The 20,870-nt window shown below is 53.4% G+C and overlaps 1 protein-coding gene across 4 annotated transcripts in view; it reads left to right on the top strand.

Annotated features, from left to right (window-relative positions):
• maptb (microtubule-associated protein tau b) overlaps positions 1–20,870 on the top strand; it is a 300,500-nt gene that overhangs the window by 222,152 nt on the left and 57,478 nt on the right. The gene's annotated exons all lie outside the window — the stretch shown is intronic.

Genomic DNA, 20,870 nt, shown 5'->3' with positions numbered 1-20,870 from the left:
AGGGCACTGGGTGAATTACTCAGTCAGAGTGCTGGCAGTGGAATGGCACTGGGTGAATTACTCAGTCAGAGGGCTGGTAGTGGAATGGCACTGGGTGAATTACTCAGTCAGAGGGCTGGCAGTGGAATGGCACTGGGTGAATTACTCACACAGAGGGCTGGCAGTGGAATGGCACTGGGTGAATTACTCAGCCAGAGTGCTGGCTGTGGAATGGCACTGGGTGAATTACTCAGTCAGAGGGCTGGCAGTGGAATGGCACTGGGTGAATTACTCAGCCAGAGTGCTGGCAGTGGAATGGCACTGGGTGAATTACTCAGCCAGAGGGCTGGCAGTGGAATGGCACTGGGTGAATTACTCAGTCAGAGTGCTGGCAGTGGAATGGCACTGGGTGAATTACTCAGCCAGAGGGCTGGCAGTGGAATGGCACTGGGTGAATTACACAGTCAGAGTGCTGGCAGTGGAATGGCACTGGGTGAATTACTCAGTCAGAGTGCTGGCAGTGGAATGGCACTGGGTGAATTACTCAGCCAGAGGGCTGGCAGTGGAATGGCACTGGGTGAATTACTCAGTCAGAGTGCTGGCAGTGGAATGGCACTGGGTGAATTACTCAGCCAGAGGGCTGGCAGTGGAATGGCACTGGGTGAATTACTCAGCCAGAGGGCTGGCAGTGGAATGGCACTGGGTGAATTACTCAGTCAGAGGGCTGGCAGTGGAATGGCACTGGGTGAATTACTCAGCCAGAGTGCTGGCAGTGGAATGGCACTGGGTGAATTACTCAGTCAGAGGGCTGGCAGTGGAATGGCACTGGGTGAAATACTCAGCCAGAGGGCTGGCAGTGGAATGGCACTGGGTGAATTACTCAGTCAGAGTGCTGGCAGTGGAATGGCACTGGGTGAATTACTCAGCCAGAGTGCTGGCAGTGGAATGGCACTGGGTGAATTACTCAGTCAGAGGGCTGGCAGTGGAATGGCACTGGGTGAATTACTCAGCCAGAGTGCTGGCAGTGGAATGGCACTGGGTGAATTACTCAGCCAGAGGGCTGGCAGTGGAATGGCACTGGGTGAATTACTCAGCCAGAGGGCTGGCAGTGGAATGGCACTGGGTGAATTACTCAGCCAGAGGGCTGGCAGTGGAATGGCACTGGGTGAATTACTCAGTCAGAGTGCTGGCAGTGGAATGGCACTGGGTGAATTACTCAGTCAGAGTGCTGGCAGTGGAATGGCACTGGGTGAATTACTCAGCCAGAGTGCTGGCAGTGGAATGGCACTGGGTGAATTACTCACCCAGAGGGCTGGCAGTGGAATGGCACTGGGTGAATTACTCAGCCAGAGTGCTGGCAGTGGAATGGCACTGGGTGAATTACTCAGCCAGAGGGCTGGCAGTGGAATGGCACTGGGTGAATTACTCAGTCAGAGTGCTGGCAGTGGAATGGCACTGGGTGAATTACTCAGCCAGAGGGCTGGCAGTGGAATGGCACTGGGTGAATTACTCAGTCAGAGGGCTGGCAGTGTAATGGCACTGCGTGAATTACTCAGTCAGAGGGCTGGCAGTGGAATGGCACTGGGTGAATTACTCAGCCAGAGGGCTGGCAGTGGAATGGCACTGGGTGAATTACTCAGTCAGAGTGCTGGCAGTGGAATGGCACTGGGTGAATTACTCAGTCAGAGTGCTGGCAGTGGAATGGCACTGGGTGAATTACTCAGCCAGAGTGCTGGCAGTGGAATGGCACTGGGTGAATTACTCAGTCAGAGGGCTGGCAGTGGAATGGCACTGGGTGAATTACTCAGCCAGAGTGCTGGCAGTGGAATTACACTCGGTGAATTACTCAGTCAGAATGCTGGCAGTGGAATGGCACTGGGTGAATTACTCAGCCAGAGGGCTGGCAGTGGAATGGCACTGGGTGAATTACTCAGTCAGAGAGCTGGCAGTGGAATGGCACTGGGTGAATTACTCAGCCAGAGGGCTGGCAGTGGAATGGCACTGGGTGAATTACTCAGTCAGAATGCTGGCAGTGGAATGGCACTGGGTGAATTACTCAGCCAGAGGGCTGGCAGTGGAATGGCACTGGGTGAATTACTCAGTCAGAGCGCTGGCAGTGGAATGGCACTGGGTGAATTACTCAGTCAGAGGGCTGGCAGTGGAATGGCACTGGGTGAATTACTCAGTCAGAGTGCTGGCAGTGGAATGGCACTGGGTGAATTACTCAGTCAGAGGGCTGGCAGTGGAATGGCACTGGGTGAATTACTCAGTCAGAGGGCTGGCAGTGGAATGGCACTGGGTGAATTACTCAGTCAGAGTGCTGGCAGTGGAATGGCACTGGGTGAATTACTCAGTCAGAGTGCTGGCAGTGGAATGGCACTGGGTGAATTACTCAGCCAGAGTGCTGGCAGTGAAATGGCACTGGGTGAATTACTCAGTCAGAGGGCTGGCAGTGGAATGGCACTGGGTGAATTACTCAGTCAGAGGGCTGGCAGTGGAATGGCACTGGGTGAATTACTCAGTCAGAGTGCTGGCAGTGGAATGGCACTGGGTGAATTACTCAGTCAGAGGGCTGGCAGTGGAATGGCACTGGGTGAATTACTCAGTCAGGGCTGGCAGTGGAATGGCACTGGGTGAATTACTCAGTCAGAGGGCTGGCAGTGGAATGGCACTGGGTGAATTACTCAGTCGGAGTGCTGGCAGTGAAATGGCACTGGGTGAATTACTCAGTCAGAGGGCTGGCAGTGGAATGGCACTGGGTGAATTACTCAGTCAGAGGGCTGGCAGTGGAATGGCACTGGGTGAATTACTCAGCCAGAGGGCTGGCAGTGGAATGGCACTGGGTGAATTACTCAGTCAGAGCGCTGGCAGTGGAATGGCACTGGGTGAATTACTCAGCCAGAGGGCTGGCAGTGGAATGGCACTGGGTGAATTACTCAGTCAGAGGGCTGGCAGTGGAATGGCACTGGGTGAATTACTCAGTCAGATTGCTGGCAGTGGAATGACACTGGGTGAATTACTCAGTCAGAGTGCTGGGAGTGGAATGGCACTGGGTGAATTACTCAGTCAGAGGGCTGGCAGTGGAATGGCACTGGGTGAATTACTCAGTCAGAGAGCTGGCAGTGGAATGGCACTGGGTGAATTACTCAGTCAGAGTGCTGGCAGTGGAATGGCACTGGGTGAATTACTCAGTCAGAGGGCTGGCAGTGGAAGGGCACTGGGTGAATTACTCAGTCAGAGTGCTGGCAGTGGAATGGCACTGGGTGAATTACTCAGTCAGAGTGCTGGCAGTGGAATGACACTGGGTGAATTACTCAGCCAGAGGGCTGGCAGTAGAATGGCACTGGGTGAATTACTCAGCCAGAGGGCTGGCAGTGGAATGGCACTGGGTGAATTACTCAGTCAGAGGGCTGGCAGTGGAATGGCACTGGGTGAATTACTCGGTCAGAGGGCTGGCAGTGGAATGGCACTGGGTGAATTACTCAGTCAGAGGGCTGGCAGTGGAATGGCACTGGGTGAATTACTCAGTCAGAGGGCTGGCAGTGGAATGGCACTGGGTGAATTACTCAGTCAGAGGGCTGGCAGTGGAAGGGCACTGGGTGAATTACTCAGTCAGAGGGCTGGCAGTGGAATGGCACTGGGTGAATTACTCAGCCAGAGTGCTGGCAGTGGAATGGCACTGGGTGAATTACTCAGTCAGAGGGCTGGCAGTGGAATGGCACTGGGTGAATTACTCAGCCAGAGTGCTGGCAGTGAAAGGGCACTGGGTGAATTACTCAGTCAGAGGGCTGGCAGTGGAATGGCACTGGGTGAATTACTCAGTCAGAGTGCTGGCAGTGGAATGGCACTGGGTGAATTACTCAGCCAGAGGGCTGGCAGTAGAATGGCACTGGGTGAATTACTCAGTCAGAGTGCTGGCAGTGGAATGGCACTGGGTGAATTAATCAGTCAGAGGGCTGGCAGTGGAATGGCACTGGGTGAATTACTCAGTCAGAGGGCTGGCAGTGGAATGGCACTGGGTGAATTACTCAGTCAGAGGGCTGGCAGTGGAATGGCACTGGGTGAATTACTCAGTCAGAGGGCTGGCAGTGGAATGGCACTGGGTGAATTACTCAGTCAGAGAGCTGGCAGTGGAATGGCACTGGGTGAATTACTCAGTCAGAGTGCTGGCAGTGGAATGGCACTGGGTGAATTACTCAGTCAGAGGGCTGGCAGTGGAAGGGCACTGGGTGAATTACTCAGTCAGAGTGCTGGCAGTGGAATGGCACTGGGTGAATTACTCAGTCAGAGTGCTGGCAGTGGAATGACACTGGGTGAATTACTCAGCCAGAGGGCTGGCAGTGGAATGGCACTGGGTGAATTACTCAGTCAGAGGGCTGGCAGTGGAATGGCACTGGGTGAATTACTCAGTCAGAGGGCTGGCAGTGGAATGGCACTGGGTGAATTACTCAGTCAGAATGCTGGCAGTGGAATGGCACTGGGTGAATTACTCAGTCAGAGTGCTGGCAGTGGAATGGCACTGGGTGAAATACTCAGCCAGAGGGCTGGCAGTGGAATGGCACTGGGTGAGTTACTCAGTCAGAGTGCTGGCAGTGGAATGGCACTGGGTGAATTACTCAGCCAGAGTGCTGGCAGTGGTATGGCACTGGGTGAATTACTCACTCAGAGGGCTGGCAGTGGAATGGCACTGGGTGAATTACTCAGCCAGAGTGCTGGCAGTGGAATGGCACTGGGTGAATTACTCAGCCAGAGGGCTGGCAGTGGAATGGCACGGGGTGAATTACTCAGCCAGAGGGCTGGCAGTGGAATGGCACTGGGTGAATTACTCAGCCAGAGGGCTGGCAGTGGAATGGCACTGGGTGAATTACTCAGTCAGAGGGCTGGCAGTGGAATGGCACTGGGTGAATTACTCAGTCAGAGTGCTGGCAGTGGAATGGCACTGGGTGAATTACTCAGCCAGAGGGCTGGCAGTGGAATGGCACTGGGTGAATTACTCAGCCAGAGTGCTGGCAGTGGAATGGCACTGGGTGAATTACTCAGCCAGAGGACTGGCAGTGGAATGGCACTGGGTGAATTACTCAGCCAGAGGGCTGGCAGTGGAATGGCACTGGGTGAATTACTCAGCCAGAGGGCTGGCAGTGGAATGGCACTGGGTGAATTACTCAGTCAGAGTGCTGGCAGTTGAATGGCACTGGGTGAATTACTCAGTCAGAGTGCTGGCAGTGGAATGGCACTGGGTGAATTACTCTGTCAGAGGGCTGGCAGTGGAATGGCACTGCGTGAATTACTCAGTCAGAGGGCTGGCAGTGGAATGGCACTGGGTGAATTACTCAGCCAGAGGGCTGGCAGTGGAATGGCACTGGGTGAATTACTCAGCCAGAGGGCTGGCAGTGGAATGGCACTGGGTGAATTACTCAGTCAGAGTGCTGGCAGTGGAATGGCACTGGGTGAATTACTCAGTCAGAGTGCTGGCAGTGGAATGGCACTGGGTGAATTACTCAGTCAGAGTGCTGGCAGTGGAATGGCACTGGGTGAATTACTCAGTCAGAGTGCTGGCAGTGGAATGGCACTGGGTGAATTACTCAGCCAGAGTGCTGGCAGTGGAATTACACTGGGTGAATTACTCAGTCAGAATGCTGGCAGTGGAATGGCACTGGGTGAATTACTCAGCCAGAGGGCTGGCAGTGAAATGGCACTGGGTGAATTACTCAGTCAGAGAGCTGGCAGTGGAATGGCACTGGGTGAATTACTCAGCCAGAGGGCTGGCAGTGGAATGGCACTGGGTGAATTACTCAGTCAGAATGCTGGCAGTGGAATGGCACTGGGTGAATTACTCAGTCAGAATGCTGGCAGTGGAATGGCACTGGGTGAATTACTCAGCCAGAGGGCTGGCAGTGGAATGGCACTGGGTGAATTACTCAGTCAGAGAGCTGGCAGTGGAATGGCACTGGGTGAATTACTCAGCCAGAGGGCTGGCAGTGGAATGGCACTGGGTGAATTACTCAGTCAGAATGCTGGCAGTGGAATGGCACTGGGTGAATTACTCAGCCAGAGGGCTGGCAGTGGAATGGCACTGGGTGAATTACTCAGTCAGAGGGCTGGCAGTGGAATGGCACTGGGTGAATTACTCAGTCAGAGTGCTGGCAGTGGAATGGCACTGGGTGAATTACTCAGTCAGAGGGCTGGCAGTGAAATGGCACTGGGTGAATTATTCAGTCAGAGTGCTGGCAGTGGAATGGCACTGGGTGAATTACTCAGTCAGAGGGCTGGCAGTGGAATGGCACTGGGTGAATTACTCAGTCAGAGTGCTGGCAGTGGAATGGCACTGGGTGAATTACTCAGTCAGAGGGCTGGCAGTGGAATGGCACTGGGTGAATTACTCAGTCAGAGAGCTGGCAGTGGAATGGCACTGGGTGAATTACTCAGTCAGAGTGCTGGCAGTGGAATGGCACTGGGTGAATTACTCAGTCAGAGGGCTGGCAGTGGAAGGGCACTTGGTGAATTACTCAGTCAGAGTGCTGGCAGTGGAATGGCACTGGGTGAATTACTCAGTCAGAGTGCTGGCAGTGGAATGACACTGGGTGAATTACTCAGCCAGAGGGCTGGCAGTGGAATGGCACTGGGTGAATTACTCAGCCAGAGGGCTGGCAGTGGAATGGCACTGGGTGAATTACTCAGTCAGAGGGCTGGCAGTGGAATGGCACTGGGTGAATTACTCAGTCAGAGGGCTGGCAGTGGAATGGCACTGGGTGAATTACTCAGTCAGAATGCTGGCAGTGGAATGGCACTGGGTGAATTACTCAGTCAGAGTGCTGGCAGTGGAATGGCACTGGGTGAATTACTCAGTCAGAGGGCTGGCAGTGGAAGGGCACTGGGTGAATTACTCAGTCAGAGGGCTGGCAGTGGAATGGCACTGGGTGAATTACTCAGTCAGAGGGCTGGCAGTGGAATGGCACTGGGTGAATTACTCAGTCAGAGGGCTGGCAGTGGAATGGCACTGGGTGAATTACTCAGCCAGAGTGCTGGCAGTGGAATGGCACTGGGTGAATTACTCAGTCAGAGGGCTGGCAGTGGAATGGCACTGGGTGAAATACTCAGCCAGAGGGCTGGCAGTGGAATGGCACTGGGTGAGTTACTCAGTCAGAGTGCTGGCAGTGGAATGGCACTGGGTGAATTACTCAGCCAGAGTGCTGCAGTGGAATGGCACTGGGTGAATTACTCAGTCAGAGGGCTGGCAGTGGAATGGCACTGGGTGAATTACTCAGCCAGAGTGCTGGCAGTGGAATGGCACTGGGTGAATTACTCAGCCAGAGGGCTGGCAGTGGAATGGCACTGGGTGAATTACTCAGCCAGAGGGCTGGCAGTGGAATGGCACTGGGTGAATTACTCAGCCAGAGGGCTGGCAGTGGAATGGCACTGGGTGAATTACTCAGTCAGAGGGCTGGCAGTGGAATGGCACTGGGTGAATTACTCAGCCAGAGTGCTGGCAGTGGAATGGCACTGGGTGAATTACTCAGCCAGAGGGCTGGCAGTGGAATGGCACTGGGTGAATTACTCAGCCAGAGTGCTGGCAGTGGAATGGCACTGGGTGAATTACTCAGCCAGAGGGCTGGCAGTGGAATGGCACTGGGTGAATTACTCAGCCAGAGGGCTGGCAGTGGAATGGCACTGGGTGAATTACTCAGTCAGAGTGCTGGCAGTGGAATGGCACTGGGTGAATTACTCAGTCAGAGTGCTGGCAGTGGAATGGCACTGGGTGAATTACTCTGTCAGAGGGCTGGCAGTGGAATGGCACTGCGTGAATTACTCAGTCAGAGGGCTGGCAGTGGAATGGCACTGGGTGAATTACTCAGCCAGAGGGCTGGCAGTGGAATGGCACTGGGTGAATTACTCAGCCAGAGGGCTGGCAGTGGAATGGCACTGGGTGAATTACTCAGTCAGAGTGCTGGCAGTGGAATGGCACTGGGTGAATTACTCAGTCAGAGTGCTGGCAGTGGAATGGCACTGGGTGAATTACTCAGTCAGAGTGCTGGCAGTGGAATGGCACTGGGTGAATTACTCAGTCAGAGTGCTGGCAGTGGAATGGCACTGGGTGAATTACTCAGCCAGAGTGCTGGCAGTGGAATTACACTGGGTGAATTACTCAGTCAGAATGCTGGCAGTGGAATGGCACTGGGTGAATTACTCAGCCAGAGGGCTGGCAGTGAAATGGCACTGGGTGAATTACTCAGTCAGAGAGCTGGCAGTGGAATGGCACTGGGTGAATTACTCAGCCAGAGGGCTGGCAGTGGAATGGCACTGGGTGAATTACTCAGTCAGAATGCTGGCAGTGGAATGGCACTGGGTGAATTACTCAGTCAGAATGCTGGCAGTGGAATGGCACTGGGTGAATTACTCAGCCAGAGGGCTGGCAGTGGAATGGCACTGGGTGAATTACTCAGTCAGAGAGCTGGCAGTGGAATGGCACTGGGTGAATTACTCAGCCAGAGGGCTGGCAGTGGAATGGCACTGGGTGAATTACTCAGTCAGAATGCTGGCAGTGGAATGGCACTGGGTGAATTACTCAGCCAGAGGGCTGGCAGTGGAATGGCACTGGGTGAATTACTCAGTCAGAGGGCTGGCAGTGGAATGGCACTGGGTGAATTACTCAGTCAGAGTGCTGGCAGTGGAATGGCACTGGGTGAATTACTCAGTCAGAGGGCTGGCAGTGAAATGGCACTGGGTGAATTATTCAGTCAGAGTGCTGGCAGTGGAATGGCACTGGGTGAATTACTCAGTCAGAGGGCTGGCAGTGGAATGGCACTGGGTGAATTACTCAGTCAGAGGGCTGGCAGTGGAATGGCACTGGGTGAATTACTCAGTCAGAGTGCTGGCAGTGGAATGGCACTGGGTGAATTACTCAGTCAGAGTGCTGGCAGTGGAATGGCACTGGGTGAATTACTCAGTCAGAGGGCTGGCAGTGGAATGGCACTGGGTGAATTACTCAGTCAGAGGGCTGGCAGTGGAATGGCACTGGGTGAATTACTCAGTCAGAGGGCTGGCAGTGGAATGGCACTGGGTGAATTACTCAGTCAGAGTGCTGGCAGTGGAATGGCACTGGGTGAATTACTCAGTCAGAGTGCTGGCAGTGGAATGGCACTGGGTGAATTACTCAGTCAGAGGGCTGGCAGTGGAATGGCACTGGGTGAATTACTCAGCCAGAGTGCTGGCAGTGAAATGGCACTGGGTGAATTACTCAGTCAGAGTGCTGGCAGTGGAATGGCACTGGGTGAATTACTCAGTCAGAGGGCTGGCAGTGGAATGGCACTGGGTGAATTACTCAGCCAGAGGGCTGGCAGTGGAATGGCACTGGGTGAATTACTCAGTCAGAGGGCTGGCAGTGGAATGGCACTGGGTGAATTACTCAGTCAGAGGGCTGGCAGTGGAATGGCACTGGGTGAATTACTCAGTCAGAATGCTGGCAGTGGAATGGCACTGGGTGAATTACTCAGCCAGAGGGCTGGCAGTGGAATGGCACTGGGTGAATTACTCAGCCAGAGGGCTGGCAGTGGAATGGCACTGGGTGAATTACTAAGTCAGAGTGCTGGCAGTGGAATGGCACTGGGTGAATTACTCAGTCAGAATGCTGGCAGTGGAATGGCACTGGGTGAATTACTCAGTCAGAATGCTGGCAGTGGAATGACACTGGGTGAATTACTCAGCCAGAGGGCTGGCAGTGGAATGGCACTGGGTGAATTACTCAGTCAGAGGGCTGGCAGTGGAATGGCACTGGGTGAATTACTCAGTCAGAGAGCTGGCAGTGGAATGGCACTGGGTGAATTACTCAGTCAGAATGCTGGCAGTGGAATGGCACTGGGTGAATTACTCAGTCAGAGTGCTGGCAGTGGAATGGCACTGGGTGAATTACTCAGTCAGAGTGCTGGCAGTGGAATGGCACTGGGTGAATTACTCAGTCAGAGTGCTGGCAGTGGAATGGCACTGGGTGAATTACTCAGCCAGAGGGCTGGCAGTGGAATGGCACTGGGTGAATTACTCAGTCAGAGTGCTGGCAGTGGAATGGCACTGGGTGAATTACTCAGTCAGAGTGCTGGCAGTGGAATGGCACTGGGTGAATTACTCAGTCAGAGCTGGCAGTGGAATGGCACTGGGTGAATTACTCAGTCAGAGAGCTGGCAGTGGAATGGCACTGGGTGAATTACTCAGTCAGAGGGCTGGCAGTGGAATGGCACTGGGTGAATTACTCAGTCAGAGTGCTGGCAGTGGAATGGCACTGGGTGAATTACTCAGCCAGAGGGCTGGCAGTGGAATGGCACTGGGTGAATTACTCAGTCAGAGGGCTGGCAGTGGAATGGCACTGGGTGAATTACTCAGTCAGAGTGCTGGCAGTGGAATGGCACTGGGTGAATTACTCAGCCAGAGGGCTGGCAGTGGAATGGCACTGGGTGAATTACTCAGTCAGAGTGCTGGCAGTGGAATGGCACTGGGTGAATTACTCAGTCAGAGAGCTGGCAGTGGAATGGCACTGGGTGAATTACTCAGTCAGAGGGCTGGCAGTGGAATGGCACTGGGTGAATTACTCAGTCAGAGTGCTGGCAGTGGAATGGCACTGGGTGAATTACTCAGCCAGAGGGCTGGCAGTGGAATGGCACTGGGTGAATTACTCAGTCAGAATGCTGGCAGTGGAATGGCACTGGGTGAATTACTCAGTCAGATTGCTGGCAGTGGAATGGCACTGGGTGAATTACTCAGTCAGAGTGCTGGCAGTGGAATGGCACTGGGTGAATTACTCAGTCAGAGTGCTGGCAGTGGAATGGCACTGGGTGAATTACTCAGTCAGAGTGCTGGCAGTGGAATGGCACTGGGTGAATTACTCAGTCAGAGTGCTGGCAGTGGAATGGCACTGGGTGAATTACTCAGTCAGATTGCTGGCAGTGGAATGGCACTGGGTGAATTACTCAGCCAGATTGCTGGCAGTGGAATGGCACTGGGTGAATTACTCAGTCAGATTGCTGGCAGTGGAATGGCACTGGGTGAATTACTCAGCCAGAGGGCTGGCAGTGGAATGGCACTGGGTGAATTACTCAGTCAGAGAGCTGGCAGTGGAATGGCACTGGGTGAATTACTCAGTCAGATTGCTGGCAGTGGAATGGCACTGGGTGAATTACTCAGCCAGAGTGCTGGCAGTGGAATGGCACTGGGTGAATTACTCAGTCAGATTGCTGGCAGTGGAATGGCACTGGGTGAATTACTCAGCCAGAGGGTTGGCAGTGGAATGGCACTGGGTGAATTACTCAGTCAGAGAGCTGGCAGTGGAATGGCACTGGGTGAATTACTCAGTCAGATTGCTGGCAGTGGAATGGCACTGGGTGAATTACTCAGCCAGAGGGCTGGCAGTGGAATGGCACTGGGTGAATTACTCAGTCAGAGAGCTGGCAGTGGAATGGCACTGGGTGAATTACTCAGTCAGAGAGCTGGCAGTGGAATGGCACTGGGTGAATTACTCAGTCAGAGTGCTGGCAGTGGAATGGCACTGGGTGAATTACTCAGTCAGAGTGCTGGCAGTGGAATGGCACTGGGTGAATTACTCAGTCAGAGGGCTGGCAGTGGAATGGCACTGGGTGAATTACTCAGTCAGATTGCTGGCAGTGGAATGGCACTGGGTGAATTACTCAGTCAGATTGCTGGCAGTGGAATGGCACTGGGTGAATTACTCAGCCAGAGGGCTGGCAGTGGAATGGCACTGGGTGAATTACTCAGTCAGAGAGCTGGCAGTGGAATGGCACTGGGTGAATTACTCAGTCAGATTGCTGGAAGTGGAATGGTACTGGGTGAATTACTCAGCCAGAGGGCTGGCAGTGGAATGGCACTGGGTGAATTACTCAGTCAGAGAGCTGGCAGTGGAATGGCACTGGGTGAATTACTCAGTCAGATTGCTGGCAGTGGAATGGCACTGGGTGAATTACTCAGCCAGAGGGCTGGCAGTGGAATGGCACTGGGTGAATTACTCAGTCAGAGTGCTGGCAGTGGAATGGCACTGGGTGAATTACTCAGCCAGAGGGCTGGCAGTGGAATGGCACTGTGTGAATTACTCAGTCAGAGTGCTGGCAGTGGAATGGCACTGGGTGAATTACTCAGTCAGAGGGCTGGCAGTGGAATGGCACTGGGTGAATTACACAGTCAGAGTGCTGGCAGTGGAATGGCACTGCGTGAATTACTCAGTCAGAGGGCTGGCAGTGGGATGGCACTGGGTGAATTACTCAGTCAGAGTGCTGGCAGTGGAATGGCACTGGGTGAATTACTCAGTCAGAGTGCTGGCAGTGGAATGGCACTGGGTGAATTACTCAGTCAGAGTGCTGGCAGTGGAATGGCACTGGGTGAATTACTCAGTCAGAGTGCTGGCAGTGGAATGGCACTGGGTGAATTACTCAGCCAGAGGGCTGGCAGTGGAAGGGCACTGGGTGAATTACTCAGCCAGAGTGCTGGCAGTGGAATGGCACTGGGTGAATTACTCAGTCAGAGTGCTGGCAGTGGAATGGCACTGGGTGAATTACTCAGCCAGAGCGCTGGCAGTGGAATGGCACTGGGTGAATTACTCAGTCAGAGGGCTGGCAGTGGAATGGCACTGGGTGAATTACGCAGTCAGAGGGCTGGCAGTGGAATGGCACTGGGTGAATTACTCAGTCAGAGGGCTGGCAGTGGAATGGCACTGGGTGAATTACTCAGTCAGAGTGCTGGCAGTGGAATGGCACTGGGTGAATTACTCAGTCAGAGGGCTGGCAGTGGAATGGCACTGGGTGAATTACTCAGTCAGAGGGCTGGCAGTGGAATGGCACTGGGTGAATTACTCAGTCAGAGGGCTGGCAGTGGAATGGCACTGGGTGAATTACTCAGTCAGAGTGCTGGCAGTGGAATGGCACTGGGTGAATTACTCAGTCAGAGGGCTGGCAGTGGAATGGCACTGGGTGAATTACTCAGCCAGAGGGCTGGCAGTGGAAGGGCACTGTGTGAATTACTCAGCCAGAGGGCTGGCAGTGGAATGGCACTGGGTGAATTACTCAGTCAGAGTGCTGGCAGTGGAATGGCACTGGGTGAATTACTCAGCTAGAGGGCTGGCAGTGGAATGGCACTGGGTGAATTACTCAGTCAGAGTGCTGGCAGTGGAATGGCACTGGGTGAATTACTCAGTCAGAGGGCTGGCAGTGGAATGGCACTGGGTGAATTACTCAGCCAGAGGGCTGGCAGTGGAATGGCACTGGGTGAATTACTCAGTCAGAGCGCTGGCAGTGGAATGGCACTGGGTGAATTACTCAGCCAGAGGGCTGGCAGTGGAATGGCACTGGGTGAATTACTCAGTCAGAGGGCTGGCAGTGGAATGGCACTGGGTGAATTACTCAGTCAGAGTGCTGGCAGTGGAATGGCACTGGGTGAATTACTCAGTCAGAGGGCTGGCAGTGTAATGGCACTGGTTGAATTACTCAGCCAGAGGGCTGGCAGTGGAATGGCACTGGGTGAATTACTCAGTCAGAGGGCTGGCAGTGGAATGGCACTGGGTGAATTACTCAGTCAGAGTGCTGGCAGTGGAATGGCACTGGGTGAATTACTCAGCCAGAGGGCTGGCAGTGGAATGGCACTGGGTGAATTACTCAGTCAGAGGGCTGGCAGTGGAATGGCACTGGGTGAATTACTCAGTCAGAGTGCTGGCAGTGGAATGGCACTGGGTGAATTACTCAGTCAGAGTGCTGGCAGTGGAATGACACTGGGTGAATTACTCAGCCAGAGGGCTGGCAGTGGAATGGCACTGGGTGAATTACTCAGTCAGAGGGCTGGCAGTGGAATGGCACTGGGTGAATTACTCAGTCAGAGGGCTGGCAGTGGAATGGCACTGGGTGAATTACTCAGTCAGAGTGCTGGCAGTGGAATGGCACTGGGTGAATTACTCAGTCAGAGGGCTGGCAGTGGAATGGCACTGGGTGAATTACTCAGCCAGAGGGCTGGCAGTGGAATGGCACTGGGAGAATTACTCAGTCAGAGGGCTGGCAGTGGAATGGCACTGGGTGAATTACTCAGTCAGAGGGCTGGCAGTGGAATGGCACTGGGTGAATTACTCAGCCAGAGGGCTGGCAGTGGAATGGCACTGGGTGAATTACTCAGTCAGAGGGCTGGCAGTGGAATGGCACTGGGTGAATTACTCAGTCAGAGTGCTGGCAGTGGAATGGCACTGGGTGAATTACTCAGTCAGAGGGCTGGCAGTGGAATGGCACTGGGTGAATTACTCAGCCAGAGGGCTGGCAGTGGAATGGCACTGGGTGAATTACTCAGTCAGAGGGCTGGCAGTGGAATGGCACTGGGTGAATTACTCAGTCAGAGTGCTGGCAGTGGAATGGCACTGGGTGAATTACTCAGCCAGAGGGCTGGCAGTGGAATGGCACTGGGTGAATTACTCAGTCAGAGGGCTGGCAGTGGAATGGCACTGGGTGAATTACTCAGTCAGAGTGCTGGCAGTGGAATGGCACTGGGTGAATTACTCAGTCAGAGTGCTGGCAGTGGAATGACACTGGGTGAATTACTCAGCCAGAGGGCTGGCAGTGGAATGGCACTGGGTGAATTACTCAGTCAGAGTGCTGGCAGTGGAATGGCACTGGGTGAATTACTCAGTCAGAGGGCTGGCAGTGGAATGGCACTGGGTGAATTACTCAGTCAGAGGGCTGGCAGTGGAATGGCACTGGGTGAATTACTCAGCCAGAGGGCTGGCAGTGGAATGGCACTGGGTGAATTACTCAGTCAGAGGGCTGGCAGTGGAATGGCACTGGGTGAATTACTCAGTCAGAGTGCTGGCAGTGGAATGGCACTGGGTGAATTACTCAGTCAGAGTGCTGGCAGTGGAATGACACTGGGTGAATTACTCAGCCAGAGGGCTGGCAGTGGAATGGCACTGGGTGAATTACTCAGCCAGAGGGCTGGCAGTGGAATGGCACTGGGTGAATTACTCAGTCAGAGGGCTGGCAGTGGAATGGCACTGGGTGAATTACTCAGCCAGAGGGCTGGCAGTGGAATGGCACTGGGTGAATTACTCAGTCAGAGCGCTGGCAGTGGAATGGTACTGGGTGAATTACTCAGCCAGAGGGCTGGCAGTGGAATGGCACTGGGTGAATTACTCAGTCAGAGGGCTGGCAGTGGAATGGCACTGGGTGAATTACTCAACCAGAGTGTTGGCAGTGGAATGGCACTGGGTGAATTACTCAGTCAGAGGGCTGGCAGTGGAATGGCACTGGGTGAATTACTCAGCCAGAGGGCTGGCAGTGGAATGGCACTGGGTGAATTACTCAGCCAGAGGGCTTGCAGTGGAATGGCACTGGGTGAATTACTCAGTCAGAGCGCTGGCAGTGGAATGGCACTGGGTGAATTACTCAGCCAGAGGGCTGGCAGTGGAATGGCACTGGGTGAATTACTCAGTCAGAGGGCTGGCAGTGGAATGGCACTGGGTGAATTACTCAGTCAGAGTGCTGGCAGTGGAATGGCACTGGGTGAATTACTCAGTCAGAGGGCTGGCAGTGGAATGGCACTGGGTGAATTACTCAGCCAGAGGGCTGGCAGTGGAATGGCACTGGGTGAATTACTCAGTCAGAGGGCTGGCAGTGGAATGGCACTGGGTGAATTACTCAGTCAGAGTGCTGGCAGTGGAATGGCACTGTGTGAATTACTCAGTCAGAGTGCTGGCAGTGGAATGACACTGGGTGAATTACTCAGCCAGAGGGCTGGCAGTGGAATGGCACTGGGTGAATTACTCAGCCAGAGGGCTGGCAGTGGAATGGCACTGGGTGAATTACTCAATCAGAGGGCTGGCAGTGGAATGGCACTGGGTGAATTACTCAGTCAGAGGGCTGGCAGTGGAATGGCACTGGGTGAATTACTCAGTCAGAGGGCTGGCAGTGGAATGGCACTGGGTGAATTACTCAGCCAGAGAGCTGGCAGTGGAATGGCACTGGGTGAATTACTCAGTCAGAGGGCTGGCAGTGGAATGGCACTGGGTGAATTACTCAGTCAGAGGGCTGGCAGTGGAATGGCACTGGGTGAATTACTCAGCCAGAGAGCTGGCAGTGGAATGGCACTGGGTGAATTACTCAGTCAGAGGGCTGGCAGTGGAATGGCACTGGGTGAATTACTCAGTCAGAGGGCTGGCAGTGGAATGACACTGGGTGAATTACTCAGTCAGATGGCTGGCACAGACGTGACGGCCAAATGGTCTCCTTCTGGGCTCTGAATTCCGTGAAATTCTGGGATATCCAATAATGGGTTGGACTTTGGTGAAAGTGTCACAGCGCTGCCTTTGCACTCAATTCCGAGTCGGGAACATGGAAATTACCTTGGGGGGAACATCGGTTGTGAACTTCCCAATTAAAGTTGCTAATTAAAAAGCTGCCACCGGTAAAGAATGGTGGACGATGACTGAGCTCTCTGAATAAATAGATGATTAGACAAATGATTTGAAGATGGGCGGCACGTTGGCACAGTGGTTAGCACTACTGCCTCACAGCACCAGGATCCAGGTTCCATTCCGGCCTTGGCTGACTGTCTGGGTGGAGTTTGCACATTCTCCCTGTATCTGCGTGGGTTTCCTCTGAGTGCTCCAGTTTCCTCCAAAGATGGCCAAAGATGTACAGGTGAGGTGGATTGGCCATACTAAATTGCCCCTTAGTGTGTCCAAAGGTTAGGTGGGGTTATGGGGATCAGGCAGGGGAGTGGGCCTAGGTGGATTGCTCTTTCAGAGGGTCGGCACTGGCTCGTTGAGCCAAATGGCCTCCTACTGCACTGTAGAAATTCTATGAATTCTAAATATAGCGAAGATGTTTCCAACTGTGAGCAAGACCAGAATTGGGGGCCCTAAATATAAGATAGTCACTGCTATATCTGATAAGGATTTTGGAAAAAAAGGCAGTTACTCAAAGAGTAGGGAGAGTGTGAAACTCACTTCCACAGAGACTGGTTACAGTGAATAGTAAAGATACATGTAAGGACAAGCTGGATAAATACATCAGGAAGAAAAAACTAGCAGCTTAGATTGATGATAAAGCAGGGTGGGAGGAAGTTCAATGGGCTGAATGTCGTCCCTCTGTCCTGCCCATACTTTGTGCACACTATTCAGGGAGAGTAACAGGACTGGGGTTAGAGAGAGAGAGATAAAGTTTGAGAAATAGAGGGAGAGAAACAGAATGAGTGGTTAGAGATGGATGAGAAAAGCCAGAACATAATAACTTGGAGCAGGAATAGACCAGACCGGTAAGGGGTTAGAGATGGAGATGGGAGAGGGAGTTGGAGATGGAGGGAGGGAGTTAGGCATGGTGGGAGGGATGGAGCTGGAGATCGATGGAGGGAGTTAGAGATTTTGGAAGGGAGGGATTTAGAGGTGGTGGGAGTGAGGGAGGGAGAGATGGAGGGAGAAGTTAGTTAAGGTACTTCCTCTATCTTTAGGGTCTATTTTGAATGTTGGGTTACTGATCAGAGGAGTGAGCCGACTAACCAAATGATCTGGTGATGAAGAGGTGTCCCCTCCTACAGCCCACCATCATTTAAATCCAGTGCTGACCAGAATGAGAATCCAGGATGGGATTAAGGTGTCTGGCCAATGGCAAGGTCAGTTACAGGGGCATAATTACAGCTGAGGGAGGCCTGAACTTGCCTGTAGGACCCAGAGGCTCTCCTGGCCCAGAAAAAATGAAAGTGAAAAAGGGTTTGGAACACTTCCTTTTTAAAAAAATATTTTCATTGGTTTTACATTCATTCATCATGCTATTCTCCAGAGTTATCATACACTACTAAAGAGGAGTCTCAAAAAAGAAAGTGGATGTACAGAAAGGAAAACAAACAAAAGGAAACAAAATTACACAACACAACAAATTCTACACTCACGAGTGATCTGTGTACAGGTGTGGGGGCCCCTACCTTTGTGTTCCCAGTGGTCAGATGCTGTAACCGTATTGTTTTAATAATGTACATGCTGCCTCCAGGTACTAGAACATAAAACGCGTTTGGCGCGTTTGGCGTCCACCTTGACGTTGCTGTTGCGGTTGTGCGCTTCCCCGCTGCTTGTCCCTTATGGCTCCCCATTTGCCCTGGGTTTTACTTGATGTCCTCCCTCTCCATCGCCCCCCCCCCCCTTCCTCCCCAGTTCCTCCCCCTTCCTACATCCCTCCAAAACCTAGGACTTGACTCCTCCCTGAGCAACTGGATCCTTGACTTCCTGATCCAGAGACCACAATCAGTAAGGATGAACAACAACACCTCCGTGATAGTCCTCAATACCGGGGTCCTGCAAGGCTGCGTACTTAGCTCCCTACTATACTCCCCATACACATGACTGTGTGGCAAAATTTGGCTCCAACTCCATTTACAAGTTTGCTGATGTCGAGACCATAGTGGATCTCGAATAACAATGAGTCAGAATACAGGAGGGAGATAGGGAACCTAGTGGAGTGGTGCAGCGACAACAATCTCTCCTTCAATATCAGCAAAACTAAAGAGCTGGTCATTGACTTCAGAAAGCAAAGTATCGTACACATCGCTTTAAAAAAAAATCTGTTTATTAAGAATTTTTCAACAACATTTTCAACCATACAAACCCCCCCTCCCCCGTAACAAAAAAAAGAAAGAAAGGTCGCATAGCAAGACATAAACATATCAAATCAACATATCACAGAACTTTGTACATTGGATTCCTTCCGCACATATCGACTTTCCCAAACGTTTATGTATTTTCTTGCTCAAGTGCCCCTAGGAAAAAAAACCTTCCCTGTCCACCCTTCTTCCCCACCCCCCGAAAGAGATGTCCCCCCCTCCCCCCCCCCCCCCCCCACCCCCCCCCACCCCCCCACCCCCGCCCTGGGTTGCTGCTGCTGACCGAACTTCATCTAACGCTCCGCGAGATAGTCTAGGAACGGTTGCCACCGCCTGGAGAACCCCTGCACAGACCCTCTCAAGGCAAACTTTATTCTCTCCAACTTGATAAACCCTGCCATATCATTTATCCAGGCCTCCACGCTGGAAGCTTCTCATCTTTCCTCCGCCGGGCTACCAGGGTCGCAAAGGCCAGAATGCCGGCCTCTTTCGCCTCCTGCACTCCCGGCTCGTCCGCCACTCCAAATAGTGCTAGCCCCCAACTTAGCTTGACCTGGACTTTCACCACCTTAGATACTGTTCTCGTAACTCCCCTCCAGAACCCATCCCGTGCCGGGCATGACCAAAACATATGGACATGGTTCGCCGGGCTTCCTGAGCACCTCCCACATCTGTCCTCCACCCCAAATAATCTACTCAGCCTCGCCCCCGTCATATACGCTCTGTGAATAACCTTAAACTGTATCAGGCTAAGCCTGGCACATGAGGAAGAAGAGTTAACCCTACTCAGGGCATCAGCCCACAGACCCTCTTCAATCTCCTCCCCCAACTCCTCCTCCCATTTACCCTTCAGCCCCCCCAACAAAGCCTCCCCCTCTTCTTTCATCTCCTGGTATATCGCCGACACCTTGCCCTCTCCAACCCATACACCCAAAATCACCCTGTCTTGAATCCCCTGTGCCGGGAGCAACGGAAATTCCCTCACCTGTTGCCTCACAAACGCCCTCACTTGCATGTACCTGAACGCGTTTCCTGGGGGTAGCCCAAACTTCTCCTCCACACCCCTAGGCTCGCAAACGTCCCATCAATGAACAGGTCCCCCATTCTTCTAATCCCTGCCCGATGCCAGCTCTGAAACCCCCCGTCCATCCTTCCTGGGACAAACCGATGGTTATCTCTGATCGGGGACCACACCGAGGCTCCCATCTCACCCCTGTGTCGTCTCCACTGCCCCCAGATCTTTAGCGTTGCCGCCACCACCGGACTCATGGTGTACCTTGTCGGCGAGAGCGGCAGCGGTGCCGTCACCAGCGCCCCCAGGCTCGTTCCTTTGCAGGACGCCATCTTCCAACCTCTTCCATGCCGCCCCCTCTCCCTCCATCACCCACTTACGGATCATCGCCACGTTGGCTGCCCAATAATAGCCACCCAGATTCGGCAACGCCAGCCCTCCTCTATCTCTACTCCGCTCCAGAAACCCCCTCCTTACCCTCGGGGTCTTGTTTGCCCACACAAAACCCATAATGCTCCTGCCTACCCTCTTAAAAAAGGCCTTGGTGATCACAATTGGGAAGGCACTGGAACACAAAAAGAAACCTCGGGAGGACCACCATTTTAATCGACTGTACTCTGCCCGCTAGCGAGAGCGGCAACATGTCCCATCGTTTGAAGTCCTCCTCCATCTGCTCCACCAGCCGCGTTAAATTAAGTTTATGCAGGGCCCCCCAGCTCCTAGCTATTTGGATCCCCAAGTACCGAAAGCTCCTTTCCGCCCTCCTCAACGGTAGATCGTCTATCCCTCTTCCCTGGTCCCCTGGATGCACCACGAAGAGCTCACTTTTCCCTACATTGAGCTTATAGCCCGAAAAGTCCCCAAACTCCCTTAGAATCTGCATGACCGCCACCATCCCCTCCACTGGATCCGCCACATACAGCAACAGGTCGTCTGCATACAGCGACACTCGATGCTCCTCTCCCCCTCGGGCCACCCCCCTCCATTCCCTGGACTCCCTTAATGCCATGGCCAAAGGTTCAATTGCTAATGCAAACAGCAGGGGGGACAGGGGGCACCCCTACCTCGTCCCTCGATACAGCCGAAAATACTCCGACCTCCGCCGATTCGTAACCACACTCCCCACCGGGGCTCTATATAGGAGCTTAATCCAACTGATAAACCCTCCCCCGAACCCAAACCTCCTCAACACTTCCCAGAGATACTCCCACTCTACTCGGTCAAAGGCCTTCTCCGCGTCCATAGCTGCCACTATCTCCGCCTCTCC

Source organism: Scyliorhinus torazame, chromosome 21, assembly GCF_047496885.1.
Source record: "Scyliorhinus torazame isolate Kashiwa2021f chromosome 21, sScyTor2.1, whole genome shotgun sequence".
NCBI lineage: Eukaryota > Metazoa > Chordata > Chondrichthyes > Carcharhiniformes > Scyliorhinidae > Scyliorhinus > Scyliorhinus torazame.
This window is presented reverse-complemented; position numbering and strand designations above follow the sequence as displayed.